The sequence below is a fragment of the Homarus americanus genome, unplaced genomic scaffold (genome assembly GCF_018991925.1).
Source record: "Homarus americanus isolate GMGI-L3 unplaced genomic scaffold, GMGI_Hamer_2.0 scaffold30535, whole genome shotgun sequence".
Lineage (NCBI taxonomy): Eukaryota > Metazoa > Arthropoda > Malacostraca > Decapoda > Nephropidae > Homarus > Homarus americanus.
Genome location: NW_024732440.1, coordinates 13,685,532 through 13,701,523, shown reverse-complemented (window position 1 = coordinate 13,701,523; position 15,992 = coordinate 13,685,532).

The following is a 15,992-nucleotide window of genomic DNA, read 5'->3' as shown; positions in this document are numbered from 1 at the left end:
AGTGAAACATGGGAGTGCAGTTCTAGACTGATGCAGAAAAGTTTATCTCTGTCTTCTTCAATAGGGAAAACTACTTTCAACAAATTGTATCAGTATGGAGCAGTGTATAAAGTTTTGTTGGTAAAACAGTGCCTCAATTTGTTTTAGGGGAGGAAGTACAAGTACTAGTGTTTTATGTGGAATGATAATTAAATGTAAATTGTTGCTACAAAAGGGCTGCCTTGTAAATATAGTTAAGATATGGAAAGCTATTGTCCTTTCATTAATTAAAAAAGTTGTCAAATAAGATTTAAGACATGATATGTGAGGGCGTATGTGTTGCTTTTCAGGGATGTTATAGATATTTAATAATTAGCTTAATACATTCTCACATAACTCGTACTGTTGTTCATCAGAATGGTAGGACTATTTGTAATATGATAATCCTTGGAATCTCTTGATAACAATACGTAATATAAATACAGTAAAGCAAAATTAATTATCATTTGTGACATACTGTATTTTGTACATGCCCATTAACCAACATATTACATTATCATGTTTTGAATTATAACACATTGGGTACTAAATGAAAATTTATAATTTACGTGTTTGAATTTTCTTTGAGACTGTAAGAGAGAATCTATTATGTTAAGTATAGATCACCTATGGTGTCATCTACTTTATTTAACAGTTGAGTTATGTCTTTACTAAAACTTGATTTGATGGAAATTAGTCTTGTGTATTTCCCAAACATTCTTAAAACTGAAATGCATTCCAGTTCTAATTTGTGCATATTGACGAAAGGTAGTCTTTTCATTAAATTCAATCATGTTTAATTTATATTGACAGTACAGTAGAAGCCTTCAGCATGAGGTGTAATTGGATATTACTTCTCGTTTATTTTTAAGCTCATAACACAGATGCTGAAAGTGTGTGTCACTGAATTAGTGATCATAACTCAACCATGATGATTTGTTTTACAAGAAATATAAGGCACAGCTTTCCGGAGTCCTACTACAGCCAGGAAAAAAAAATGCAGTGAAATTATGCTGCTCCACAGTATAAGCTGCTTTAAGAATTGTGGTTATCTTGTGGTCAATGTTTACCAGAGTGTGAACTAAAACCTGAGGTACTTCAGATAACACCTGGATCCATAGTCAATACAGTATACCACTGCAAACACAATTAAAGTATGTATAAGAAATCTCACAATTGTCAACAATAAGGGGCAGAGCATGTACCAATTCAAGCGTGGACCCAGGAGGAAGATGTAGTGCGGTGATTAGCCATGTGTGGAAGGCTCGGAGCTTAAACTGTACAGTATTTGACTCGGCAATCACTTGGGTTCTACTGTAATTTGAGAATATTCACCCCATCGTTTTCCCCCATAATAATATGAAGGTCATCTAGTTCCTCAAGGTCCAGCTTATGACATATACCTTCAGATTCCAGCCGTTTCCCACTACAATTGCCTGCCATAAACTGCTTTTGATTTTTTTGGCTATAAAATGGGTTTGGAAGGCAGGGCCTCTAATACCATAATGTATATCATGGGGTACGAAATATTATTAACAGGTTCATATGTAAAAATAACTGGGTAAAAAGTCTTGTTTTGATTAAAATGTGTGTGTAAGTCTGAATAAATACAGTCGGCCCTCAATTTACCCCTCTCTCCTTTTTTTCCACTTTTACACGGTCAAGTAATTGTGACCCTTGACTTTTTTGTACGCATTCTGGATTAACTTGTACACAATTGACCCTTAAGCCCCGGGTTAGGGTGCAGCTGGCAGTACCCCCCACCTGGGGGTAAATCGAGAAAAATCAACTTTTCCAAAAATAATTCTTAACCTTCTTAAATGATAAAACAATCAAAAATAAGTAAGAAAAACTATATATTGACCCTCTAGAAACTTTCCTGTGGCCGCAATGGCGAGGGCGATAAGGAGACAGTGTTGTTTGACGGCAAGCGCTCGTGATCACTACACACTTAGCGACCATTTTCTGCTTGTCTTTGTATCCAGAATGACCAGTAATGCATATTTTTACTGATCATAATACTTATTTGCTATAAATAATTCATTTAGAATATTTTATTTGCATTACTTTTCATAAAAAGTGCTTGACAACACACACGCAGTCGGTCGCCTGGCTGTCTTTGTGTTTGGTAGAGCAAATAACGCATAAAATGATAATAATTCCACAAATAAATACATTTATAACAATCATACACTACTTTTAGCAATACAGTATTACTTTGATACAACTTAATAAAAAGGACACAATGAAAATGAAACCAACAAAAGTAGGTAATTACGTTCAGGAAGCTTCCCTGTGGCTGAGCGTGTGGCGTGACAGGCAAATAGTCACACTGGAACCTGATAACCCACGCTGGGCATTTAAACAGTGGCGGGAAAAGCGCTAGTTCTGGAACGTCACCTGGGGCGTGCTAGTTGGGCGTTCTGGAACATCACCCAGGGCGTAAGGGTTAAGCATGGTTTTCATGTGGGCTTAAGGAGTGTGTCACACAAGACTTTAGCACAAATCATGTGATTACTTCCATGGTGAATATGCAGTGCTTTAATAATTACTCTTTATTATAATGAAGGAGAAAAATATATATTTATGTGAATACCAGTTTAGTACAGTATGTGGCAATTCATAGTAGTGTATTTATTCCCACTTGCCATTATAAAACAAAAGAAAATTCCATATCTGGGTGCTGAGTGGACTGGTAATGCCCTTGTTTACATTAGCTAGCACTCCTAAGATAATTGTAATTACATCATCTGGTAGTATTTAGAAAAGAAATGCCAATACCCTGAAATAGCTACAGTCTTCGTGTTACAAGATGCTGTAAACTACTGACAAGATCAATATCCTTTTTCATGTTTTCCACCTCTAAACATGCAGGCTGACATTACACCCACAATGCAATGTGAGCATTTGTTTTTTACACTTTTTATTTGCACAGTGTTTGTCATGAACATAAAAACCTCCTTGTAAATTTAGGGCCTCAACTTTAAAATGTTTAGCCTCAACAGTTTCTTATGATGTTGTATAACACAATTTCCAAGGTATATTTGTTGTTCTCAGTATGGGTGAAAAATAGGGGAGCTTCTTAGAGAAAATTTACACATGAAGCATAAAGCTGCTGTAGCAAATATTAATCTGTTCATTTGAAAGAAAGTACTAATGCCTTCTAAAAATCAGGGAACCAAATATCATAAACATATATCAGTACTAGATGTTAAAAATATCCATGGAATTGGGGCAGAGTGTCATTGTATTTAAGATAATTTCATAGTTGTATAGGTACACTGTACCAAATATGATGCCATGACACTCGGTTGAATTTTTAAAGTTAGTCATGCATTTGTTCTTATTTTGTTGCTGGTGCAGACAAACATAGGCTAGTTAGGAGGTGGTACAGTGCACAGTATCACAGCCTTTTGATTGGTTATAAATTAATTAAATTAATTTGCACTTTGATAATTAAACAAAGTTAACAGGTTCACAGGAGAAGAATGGTTGTATCTTGCACAAACTGTCATACTGGATATAATTTTGAAGGCATTGTTGTGTGACCTTCCTGCTAAACTAGTCATGTGTCTAGATGTTAGGAGAAGATATATTTCTCATTATCTTAGACTTCAACCTCTTGTTCTCAGAATGCATCTAATTGTGCTAAGTACTAGGGACATTGTCACTGTTCCCCAGTCACTGTACAAATGTGTAGGTTGTGTGTGTGTATATATACAGGGCCCCCCCCCCCAAATTCGCGGAGGTTAGGTTTTCAAAATGGCCGCGAATAACATTTGCGGACCAGGTAGGAGGGGGGTACATTTTTATTTGCACAAAGAAATTTATATTCCCTTTATGTGATTGCCCTTAGGTCAATTATTTCTTTTACCTGTATTGTATAAATGTGTGTGTGTGTAGACACACACAAAATGCATACAAATAAATAATAATGGGAAAATACTCCCACAAATAATCAAACAAATTTATTAAAAATGTGACGGTCTACCCTCAAGTCCGTGCTTTTTTACTTTATTAATAAAGCTCGGACTTGAGGGTAGACTCACATTTTTAATAAATTTGTTTTATTATTTGTGAAAGTATTTTCCCATTATTATTTATTTGTATGCGTTTTGTGTGTGTGTCTACAAACACACACACACACACATATATACAATATAGGGAAAGGAAATTACTGTTTCTAGAACGAATGGCTCTGTACCAGCCGCGAAAATGCCAGCAACTTTAAAACTACCCACAGACATTCTTGGGTACATACGCGAATAATATAGGACTGCGAACTTGGGGGGGGGGGGAGCCCTGTGTGTATATATATATATATATATATATATATATATATATATATATATATATATATATATATATATATATATATATATATATATATATATATATATATATATATATATATATATATATATATATATATATATACACACATTTATTTTTTAATCACTTTTAAGATATCACTCAAGTATTTGTTTAAAATTTGTTCCTTTACAGCTGTTTCTTTCTCTAACACACTTGAAAATTTTAAACATTGTCATTATTGCATTAACACATTACTGTACAGTGTATTTACATAGCTATATCACATGAAGCACATTTGCAGTACTGTATATGTATATAATAATGAAGTGTGTAAACAGAATTAGAATCAAGAGAATAGATTAGTCACAACTTGCTTCTATATCAGGTAAACACCAACTCTTTGTTTCTACCGTATATTCTAAATCTACCTGATGAAATGCATATATTTTGTGCGAAATTTGATGGATTAGTACACTGTTTTTATATTGAACCAAATCAATCAAACATAAAAAAATCAGACTTACATAATGTTGTATTACCTAAGTTTCACTGCATGAGGTATGTTTGTCAGATAAGTTTTCCCACATAGTTCATGTGGGGAGACATCAAATGTTTCTTGTGCTTGAATTCTTTTCTTTTTCTCTTCATACTTGTGCTTCCTGTGATACAAAATGTGAACATACTGGTATGTATTCAAAAAAGAACCTGGGATAATTTTTTTTGACTAATTTATTATGACAGATTAGTTTCCTTACAGTACAGTATATGTTGAAAAGACAGTTTTTGCTTGTATAATTTTTTATTGCTTAATGAGCTTGCAAGTGATAGTCTGTATGAGGTATTGCCTATAAGAAGGGCAACCATGTGAAATGAGAGTTTATAGAAAAATGCCATTTAAATTTATATATTTTATTCTGGTTCATAACTCACAAAAATGTTGATAAATTTTCATGTTTTTGGTCTAATTTTGTAGTGTTTGGGTAATACTTCTTGAATATGCTTGAGAAATAATTCCTGAAAGCCATGGACGTGGGTGCTCAGGGTACTGCATTACCCCAATGTTTTTGGTGTAAGGTGCTCTACTGTACATTGCACCACAGAGTATCTAGGACACCAGAATAAATATTCAGTACCCCTGGTAAAATTTGGTTTCCACTGTACTACAGTATGCTAGTGGTAATAACTACCTGACCTATTAAGAATTAATCATATATGAGATAATTAGTATAGGTAATCATAAGATAAAACACTATAAAATGCACATGAACAAATTTTATAGACAGTATTATCAAACAAAACTGTGTTTGTTATGGTATGCAGCACCCTGTTTGGCCGATCTTTCACTTAGCTCCGCATAACATTTTTGGAAGAAACATTAGTACCACTAGCTAGAAGAGAACATTTCCTACATTTCTCCTCACCACATGATGGAGCACAGGTCTGGCTACACAAAACTATAAAAAAAACAATTTTCACTAAAATGGCTTGGTCACCCTTCTTAGAGGCAATGCCTCGTAATTATATCAGTTGCTTATTTTAAATGTCACAACTCAAATGCCTTCTGTATTATAAGTCAGATTTGCTATATGGAAGAGCAGCGTGATTATTCATGATAAAAAATTTATAAATAAAATATGGGTAGATGTCACTGTGTATTAGATATATATTTAACAAGGCATTTATTTTGATATTATCTCCCCTTTTGAATATATTGTATACCAACAAAGCAAAAGTGTGCACTTATAAATAGGCAGTGCCATTGCTATTTTAGAACTGTCAGAAACATAGCATGAAGTAAATTGTCAAATATCTGATATAATTTGTTAAGCTTTTAGTAAATCTTAGTGGGTTTAATAGTGCACAGGAAAATTATGGCAACAGCAGTGAGTTTAATGATTGTATAACAAAATAACTGCCTGCTTATGTATTTAGGTACAGTAATGGTAAAATTTAGAGCCCATGTGAGAAATGGCTTCTGTTAAACAATAATAGAACTTACATTATGTAATTGATTGTTATCCAGCGCGTGCCTTTGATTCGTGTAGAAACTTCCTACTTTCAATATAATGTTGTACAGGTGCAATTGAGAGAAGAAGACTTTTTTTTGTTGAATGTGATTTTATGTGAATACTGTACATGTTTTTCAAATTATCAGTCAATACCACATGAAAAGTAGTTTGGTTTATAATCCTCAGATGCACAAAATATTTATGTTGGTATGTGAACATCCACACCTTAGATATGTGTATTGGTAATGTGCCACAGTAATTAATTCTGCATCTAAAACAAAATGAAAATAAAAACAAACACACAAACATCCCAGCCTAAACCTCCCCTATATTCCTCACACTTTCTTCCCCCATCATTCATCTCTCATTTATTCTGTCTTATTAATACATGATTGAACATATCCTGTGAGTTTGTCAGTTTTAAAGGACAGTACATGATTGTACACACGGTCAAAAATGTATCTGTGTACATTTCGCACAAAACAATCTGACACCATAAACAATGGATATTTCAAAAATGCCATATAAAGCTTACTACAGTATTGACATTTTCTGTTTTAGCCATAGTAAGTTCAGGTATTGTTATTACAGTATATGCATATTCAGAGGAAAATTAATTAATCTTGTGAACGAAGTGTAGCGTGGTTCATGGTAGAGGTTACGTTGCGACATAGGTGTATTGATCTTTTAGGAAATCATGAGACCCGATGTGCACAGATACTTTTTTGATTGTGCGTACGTATTGATAAGAATAACCTTTATTTATACTGGAAATATGTGGGTGTATTTCCATGCAAACATGGAAGATGGCCATAAAGTGATGATGATGAGGAGGAGGAGGAGGAAAGTGGCATCACTGGAATATACACTGGGGTCTCAATTTACGCTGGTCTCGTGAGCGCGGTGTCAGGATGAATAGCTAGTGTTTGGCGTAACAGCAGTTTGGCACCAACTCCAACAGATGGAGGTATGGTAGGCAGGCGGGGAGGGTGAGTCGGCAGTCGGGCTACGAATGCTATACAAGTCAGGTCGGTGGCGCAAGCCCAACACCTCCCTTGATTTTTAATTTAGCATATGCCCTGGCTGATAGCAGGATGAGAGAGCTGTGGACCCTGGCGGCTGAGTGTGAAGTAGTACAGCATACCACGTGCAAAGTGAACATTGACGGAGCAGTGACGGCAGGCTCGGGAGTGATTGAGAGCTACAGACGAGATTAGTGATGGAAAGTGACAAGCAGCTGGGTGGCGACAGCAGGAACAGTGTCGATTTGAAGTGACGGTTGGAAGAGTGAGCAAAGAGGAGAATGGTGAGTGATAGTGACAGTGAGCAGAGCGGAAACAGAAAGAACAGTGGCAATTGCGTGTGACAGAGGAACGGTGATGGAAGGGACAGGAAAATCGGTGTAGTGACCTGTGTGGACGGATACGGTGAAGAGAACAGAGTTGAAGATTTGAATGTAAAGGACTCTCTCATACTATGTACATATGTTCTAAATGTAAACGTTGCTCCTGTTATTGACCTACCAGTACATAAGGCAAACCCTACACACAATATCTGAAAACTGGGGGCCTGTCCGGGAGTGCTTTGTGTACTGGTGGGTTTGTGAAAATTGAACAATGGAAAATGAGTGAGAATAGTGGATTGATAATGGTGAACATTTTGGGCATAAGGGAGAAACACTACAGGAATTTGTTAAAAAAAGAGTGAAAGAAAATAGGGAGAGAGAAGAGCGAGCTAGCAAGAGTGAAGTGGAACGAGAGAAAGCATTATGCCAGGATAAAGAAAAATTAGGAGAATTGAAAAGACAAGAGCAGGAAAGATAATTGGAAATATTAACACTAAGGAATGACCACAGCAGCAACAATGAAGGGGCTACCAAGGCACACCGTCCGAAGCTCCCACAGTTTGATGAGGCAGTGGATGATATGGACATATTCTTGGAATGCTTTGCAAAATGTCATAAGTGGAGTGAGGACACATGGGCAGTAAGCCTGAGTTCTTTGTTGAGTGGTAAGGGGTTACAAGTACACAGTAGCATGCCACCAGATCAGGTTAACAATTATCAGAAGGATGTTCAGAGAGTCAGCCAGAACAGGGAGAAACTGTTTTCCAGTTTATTGCAAGGATCAGAAGGTATTTCAAGAGATGGACAGAGTTATCAAACATAGATAATATGTATGAAGCTATAGAAGATTTGCTGATAAGGGAACAATTCCTATTATCATGCAAACTGAAATGGCTATGTTTATAAAGGAGAGGGCCCCAAAGACTGCACTAGAGATGACTGGTTTGGCAGAACATTACTTGGAAGCTCATGGTGGGTCGATGGTGCATAGGACCACGACAGGAAGTAAAGGTAACTCAACGAGAGCCTTCCATCAACAATACCAGAGGCAAGAATATCCACAAAGAGGTTAGAGTTTTAAGAGAACATGTTTAAGGCCATATTGCATGTAGCTGTAGAGAAGGTGCCAGAGTAAAGGCTGCAATGATAGAAGAGGTGAGGAACAGTGAGGACTGGTAAGTATATATCGATTGGATATGTGGGGAAGAACAGAGTGAGGGTATTGAGGAACATAGGATGTACCTTAGCAGCGGTAAGAAGGGAGCTTGTAGAAAAAAAACGATTTACTGGAGTTATTCAGATGTGTGTGTATTGGCAGCCAGTACAGTTAAGAAGTTTCCAGTGGCAGTCATAGAGGTGGATACTCCCTATTGTGTTGGAGAAGCAGAGGTATTGTGCATGAGGAACCAATAGCAGACTTGGTTGTTGGTAACTTACCAGGTGCAACCGAGGATGCCGACCCACAATGGAGGAGGTACGAAGCAGCAGTGGTAATGACTAGGGCACAGGGCTAAAACTAAAGCTCCCATCCAACCTTTGGTGGTACATGACAGTGATGGTGGCATCCAGTGTTGTTTTTGTGTAAGAGATCGAGGGGCAGGAACTGCGTGGCGGGAGTTGCAGAAAAAAGGATGAAGTAGCAGCTGAAATGGTGGGGCTGCTGGTAGGATTAGTGGCCTTTGGAGCACTCGTGGGCATGACCAGCTATCACATGGCCTACAAGGAGGCCCATCTGCAGGTAGTAGGGAGGTACAGTACTACTGCCTGGGAAGACTTTGAAAGCATAATGTGTTGTCTAATAATGGTAGACCCTGCTGCCATATGGCATCACGAAAATTGTGACCAAGTCCTTGGTTGCTGATCTGACTTTCTAACACATTTACACACAATTGCAGGTTCTCAATTTTTTTTCTTACTTTGACAACACAACGTACATATATCATTTCTCGCTATTGATTTTTTTTCATTGTTGTATTTCTTTATGGTTCTTTATTATTAGTAGTACATGTAGTAGTATTATCAGTGTTGTTATTATTGTGGGAATTAATTTCCACCTTTATGTTATATGTAAATAATTTTCTAATTAATTAATGATTAAATTATCTAGTTAGGTTAGGGAAATGAAAGCAGAGTGTACAAAAATTAGTTGTAAAAACACTAGTTAGCACACGCAAGAGGGTCCGACTAATTACCCAAATATAGCCGGAATGAAGTCAAATAATGGTCCTAGATGAATAAATCGGACTGCCAATCACTTCTCGACTAGTATTTGGTGTCAGAAAGTCACAAAAAATTGGAAAACTTACTTTAATCTGAGTTAATAGATCGAGTGCATGTACCTAACCTAACCTAACCTAACTTCGACTAGTATTTGGTGTCACGAAGTCACAAAAAATTGGTAAACTTAATTTAATCTGAGTTAATAGATCAAGTGCATGTACCTAACCTAACCTAACCCAACACAACTCAGATTAAATTAAGTTTACCAATTTTTTTTTACTTTGACACCAAATAATAATCGAGAAGTGATTCACAGCCCGAATTACGCTTGTACGACCATCATTTGAATTCATTGCGGCTACATTTGGGTAATTCCTCGCTCCGCCTACAACCACAAACTCACTGCCATATGATAAAGCTTTTATTTTATTTTTTTAAGGAGTTGTGGTCACGGCTGTGATAAAGGCCAACCAGGGAGTGTAGTACTGTACTGTGATTTTAGGTAAATCAGTTCATAGTGTCATCAGTGACTGCAGAAGAGGCTGTAAATAACTTTAAGTGAATACATATTGGCAAGCAAGCTGGTAAGGACCACTGCCAGCCTATTCGTGTGATAGGTGCCACAGAGACTTTAAATTTTATTTTGTTTGTATGCTGTCTCAAGGACCGAAACTGTGTCTAATACACCACTCACTGGGAGATACATTGTACACAGTGATAGTTCATAGTGTCATGAGTGACCGCGGAAGTTATAAATAACTTAAAGTGAGCGCTAACTAGCAAGCAAGCCGGAAAGGCACCGTGCCAGCTGAAACCAAGTCATGTTATAGGGGCCACAGAGACTTAAAATTTCATTTTGTTTGTGTGCTTTCTCATGGACTGAAACTGTGCCTACAATACACCATTCACAGGGAGATAGAATGTAGCAGTCGCTGAAGACAACTCTATAGGCAACAGAGAGTAGCTAAGTACTGTTCTTTTTTTCTTTTTTTTATCTCTACTTTTTTAAATAGGTGTAGATCTATACACAGTCTTCACCCCACACAACAACAACAACCATGAGTATGATATGTGATTACTGCAGGGAGACGTCGGATATGGAGGATATAGGCCAGCTGACCCTTACGGCGTTTAGGATGTTGCAAACTGCCGTAAAGCATGAAGGCTGTTGCTGGTATTGCCCTGACTGCATAGTCAAGGTGAATGAGGCGATTGCAAGCCATAAGGGAACGAGTTCTCTAAGGACGAAAATAGATGACGCTGGAGCCCTGCTGGTTGCCAAACTAGAGCAAGTTGGGAAAGAGATCCTTGCTAAGACTGAAGAAGTAGCCGATAGAATGGAGGTGGTTGCTAAGAGGAGTTATGCTGACGTATTAGGAGGGCCACGGGGGGGGGAGAGTAATGCAGGATCAGAACAGGTTCTACAGCAGCTTGGGACTCTGAAGAAGTGTGTCGAAAAAATGAAAATTAACGGACCTACTGTTAGGGGAGAGGAGGAACAACAAGAACGTTTCCAGCGCAGGAACAATGTAATTGTTTTTGGAGTCCCAGAGAGCCAGGCGGAGGGAACTGTGAGTAAGGTAACACACGATAAGATGCAGTTTCAAAATACTTGTACAGAGGTTTTGAAGATTCCATCAACCCCTCAAGATGTGAAGAGGCTGGGACAAAAGCAGGGGGATAAGGCTCGCCCCCTCAGGATCACACTAGCGAGCGGGGAAGAGAAATGGCAGGTTATTCGGCAGGCAAAAAACTTAGCAAGGAGCGAGGCATTTCGGGATGTATTCATTCACCCAGATCGCACGGTAATGCAGAGGGAACAACACAAGAAGCTCCTGCAGGAATTGAAGCAGAAGAGGCAGGAGTCAAGGAAGAGCGGGGACGGGTGTACATGGGTTATACTCAGGGGAGGGTAGTGGAAGCAAGTGTGCCGACACAGGGCTAGGGTGCAGCAGTGCACCCTCCACCCGCTCTAACCCCACCCGGGAGGCGGCACCAGCTCCTCCGACCGGACAGGAGGAGAGCGCCGTGTAAACAATGACATTTCTAACCACACCCCGCAAAATACAGTGTACTTAGCAAATGCTGCAGCTTCTGAGAATGGTGGGGGGGGGGGTTACTACTAAGAGCAGAGACGTTACCGAGAACAAATTCTGGCTTGAATGTCATGTACACTAATACTGACACGTTCCTTGATAAGAGAGAGGAGTTTGAAACACCACTAAGAGTACACCAACCAGAGTTGGTCAAGTCTGGTCTTTGATAAGCTCACACTCGGTGCCGTCACAACGCTCTCAGTCGGACCCGTAACCACGGGGAGGCACTGAGGGGAACTACCCCCCCCCCACCTCCCCCACTCAAATGCACACTAAGGTGGAAGCACGAAACAGTAACGTGAGAGTAAAGGAGTATTTTTTTAAACCTTTCAGATCTGGTGTCTTCTTGGTGATTTTATTCATCTCTGGGTAATGCCACGTGATTCTTTTTGTCATAGTGAAGAAAATCTGGATCGCAGCCAAAGAGAATATATAAATTTGAATTGGAAAGTTTGGCATCATGGCAGACCTGTTTTTCAAGCAGTCGGCAGCCCCGACTGCCACTGTCACTAGCCACACTCACCGTTTCATTCCACCACAAGAAGCAAGTCAGTCTCGATCCTGCAGAGGGAGATTGTTTTTGAAGAATCAAAGTGGTGTAAAATTAAACTAAAGGGGAGAAACTTACTCATTGTCGGATCCTTAATTGACAACGCAACGGCGCTCAACCCTAGCCACCATCTTGTCATGGGGGACTTTAACTATGGAGACACCGACTGGAGGAATGAAACTACGCCAATTGACCATAATAATATCGCTACTCTTTTTGTAGAAACTCTGAGAGGCAATTTTCTATTCCAACATGTTAAAGGTCCGACTCACTACAGAGTGAAGCAAGCACCCAAACCGCTGGACCTCATTATAACTAACGAGGAGGATATGGTGGCCTAGTTGGAACATCTACTGTAGTTCCCTTCGGCACCAGTCACCAAGTGACGTTGTCCTTCAGATTTGACTGTTACTTAGTTCCTGACAAAAGCAGGCCAAAGTTAAAATATTACAAGGGTAATTACGACGGACATGAGGGGTATTCGCTGGCCTGACTCACTGACATACAAGCACTCAGACACTATGCTGAAAATCATAGCCAGTAAAGTGAACTATTTGATTGACAATATATATCCCCAAGAACAAACCTACTGGCTCCAAAAATACAAGGAGATCGTTGTACATGAACCATGCGGCGGCTGACAAAGTTAAGAAAAATCTCAGAAATTCAAGAGGTGGGTAATGATAAATCACGAACAGAACAGGAGGATGTATGTCTGGTTCAGGATCCAAGCAAAGTTAGGGTGCAGAAGGGCTGAAAAAGAGTTTCAGAGGCAGATTGCAGGCGAAATCAACTCATACGCAAAGGCTTTCTAAAGTATGTACGCAAAATCGAAATTAAAAACACGTGTGGGTTTATCAGATCTGAGTCTTGATGATGGTAGTTACGCAGACTTAGATCAGGACAAGGCGAAGGCGTTTTATAAATTCTTTTCCTCAGTGTTCATTATCTTCCTGCATTTGAGGAAAGCCAGTTTGACACAGCACTGACCTACATTGTGTTCTTAGAAAAGGGCATAAGAAATGAATTGTTAAAGCTTATGAACCACAAGAGTCCTGACCCTGACGTGGTGCATCCCAGAGTGCCAAAAGAGTTGTGCAACGAGCTTGCCGAGCCCCATAAAATCTTGTTCGGTCGATGCCTGGATGAGCAAAAGGTCCCCAGTGACTGGAAAATGGCTTATAGAGTCCGATATTCACGCAAGGTGATCGTCACTCCACGAATAATTATAGACCACTGAGCCTGACCAGCAGTGTGCAAAATACGAGAGAGCATTATAAGAGATGCCGTGAAGGAACATCTACAACGAAACAACCTGGTAAAGGATTGCCAACATGGTTTTATACCGGGATGGTCCTGCGTAACACAATTACTCAAGGTGCTGGATGTTTGGACTCTGGAACAGGGTGGCAGTTACGCAGAATCTGACCAGGATAAAGCTGAGGCATTGAACAGCTTCTTTTCCTCGGTGTTCACAAGAGAGGATGCAACTAACCTTCCTGCGTTTGAGGACAGACGGTTCGACACAGCACTGACCCACATTGTGTTCACAGAAGAGGGTATTAGAAATAAACTGTCCAGGCTAAAGGTCCATAGGAGTCCCGGCCCTGACATGGTGCATCCTAGAGTGCTAAGAGAATTGTGCAACGAGCTTGCCGAGCCCCTGAAGATCCTGTTTTGTAAATGCCTGGATGAACAAAAGGTCCCCAGTGAATGGAAAGTGGCTTATGTGAGTCCTATCTTCAAGAAGGGCGATCGTCACTCCACGAACAACTATAGACCGGTGAGCCTGACCAGCATAATATGTAAAGTACTTGAGAGTATTATCAGAGATGCCGCGATGGAACATCTACTACGAAACAACCTTGTAAAGGATTGCCAACACGGCTTTATGCCGGGGCGCTCCTGTTTAACACAATTGCTTAAGGTATTGGATATTTGGACCCATATTCTGGAACGGGGTGGTAATATCGACAATATTTACCTAGATTTTGCCAAGGCTTTCGACAGTGTACCCCACGAAAGGCTGAAAATCAAACTGGAAGGGTACGGAATTCGGGGAAATGTCCTCGCGTGGATAGAAGACTTTCTACATGACCGCAAGCAGTGTGTGGTGATTAATGGCACGAAATCATCATCCGTACCTATCACAAGCTGGGTACCACAAGGCAGTGTGTTGGGCCCGCTGTTGTTTGTTTGTTTCATAAATGACAAGCCTGACGTTGTACACTCCTTCATACAAATGTTTGCCGATGACGCCAAGTTATTTCGGGAAACCAAGAACCAAGCGGACTGTGAAGAGCTGCAGAAGGACCTTTCTGGGCTCCAAGAATGGTCGAAGAAATGGCTGCAGAGATTCAATGTCACGAAGTGTAAGAGGATGCACCTGGGCGCACCAACGGTAAGGAGGCGTATCATATGTCCCAACAGGATGAAGAAACTGCACTATTTGAGATAGAATGTGAGAAGGACCTAGGTGTGTATGTTGACAATAAGCTGAGGTTCTCGGGCCATTGCGAGAAGAAGGTAAATCAGGAAAATACATTATTGAGTCTTATTAGAAGGTCGTTCAGATATCTAAACGGTCTTTCCCTCGTAACGATTTTCAAGAGTGAAGTGCTTCCCCAACTGGAGTACTGTCACCCCGTCTGGTCCCCGAGATATACTAGGGACTGTCAGTTGGTTGAAAATGTTCAACGGAGGGCCACCAGACTGGTGCCTGCACTTCGGCACCTCAACTACCCTGAGAGATTGGAGCGCCTGAGCTTGCCTAGTTTATACTACAGACGGGCAAGGGGTGACCTAATTGAGGTGTATAAGCATCTCAGGGGGCACTACTCAGTTGAGTGTCCTTACTTGGAGCTGGCGGACGCTCGCCCCACAAGGGGTCACAGCTCAAGATTGAAGAAGCCGCAAGTCCAGAAAACTGTGAGGGCAAACTTTTTCGGAGTGAGGGTTGTAAACTCTTGGAACAATCTACCAGAGTGTTGTGACGGCACCGAGTATGAGCTCTTTCAAGACAAGACTTGACCAACACTGGAGCGGGTTCAGGTACATTCAGGAGCCGGTGCATGCCCAGTACTTGCCAACAGTGCGTGACAGAGACGTGACCGATCGCCCGGGCGGCTAGCGAGCCGATCAGTGGCGAAGAGGATAAAAGTAAAAGTAAAGTAGATTTGGCTCCATTTACTGTCATACGTTGTTTTCTATCAGTTAAGAATCCTTCGATCTATCGTAATGCATTATCATTAATTCCAATTTTGTTGAATTTGTATAATAAACTATGATGTAGTACACTATCAAATGTTTTTTTTAATCAAGGTAAATGACACCAAAGGCCTAATTTTTATCAATCATATTTGTCCAACCCTCTAAGGTTTCTATTAAGTTTGTTACACATGAGCATTAAGCTACAAATCCATGTTGGCACCTTGTTATTA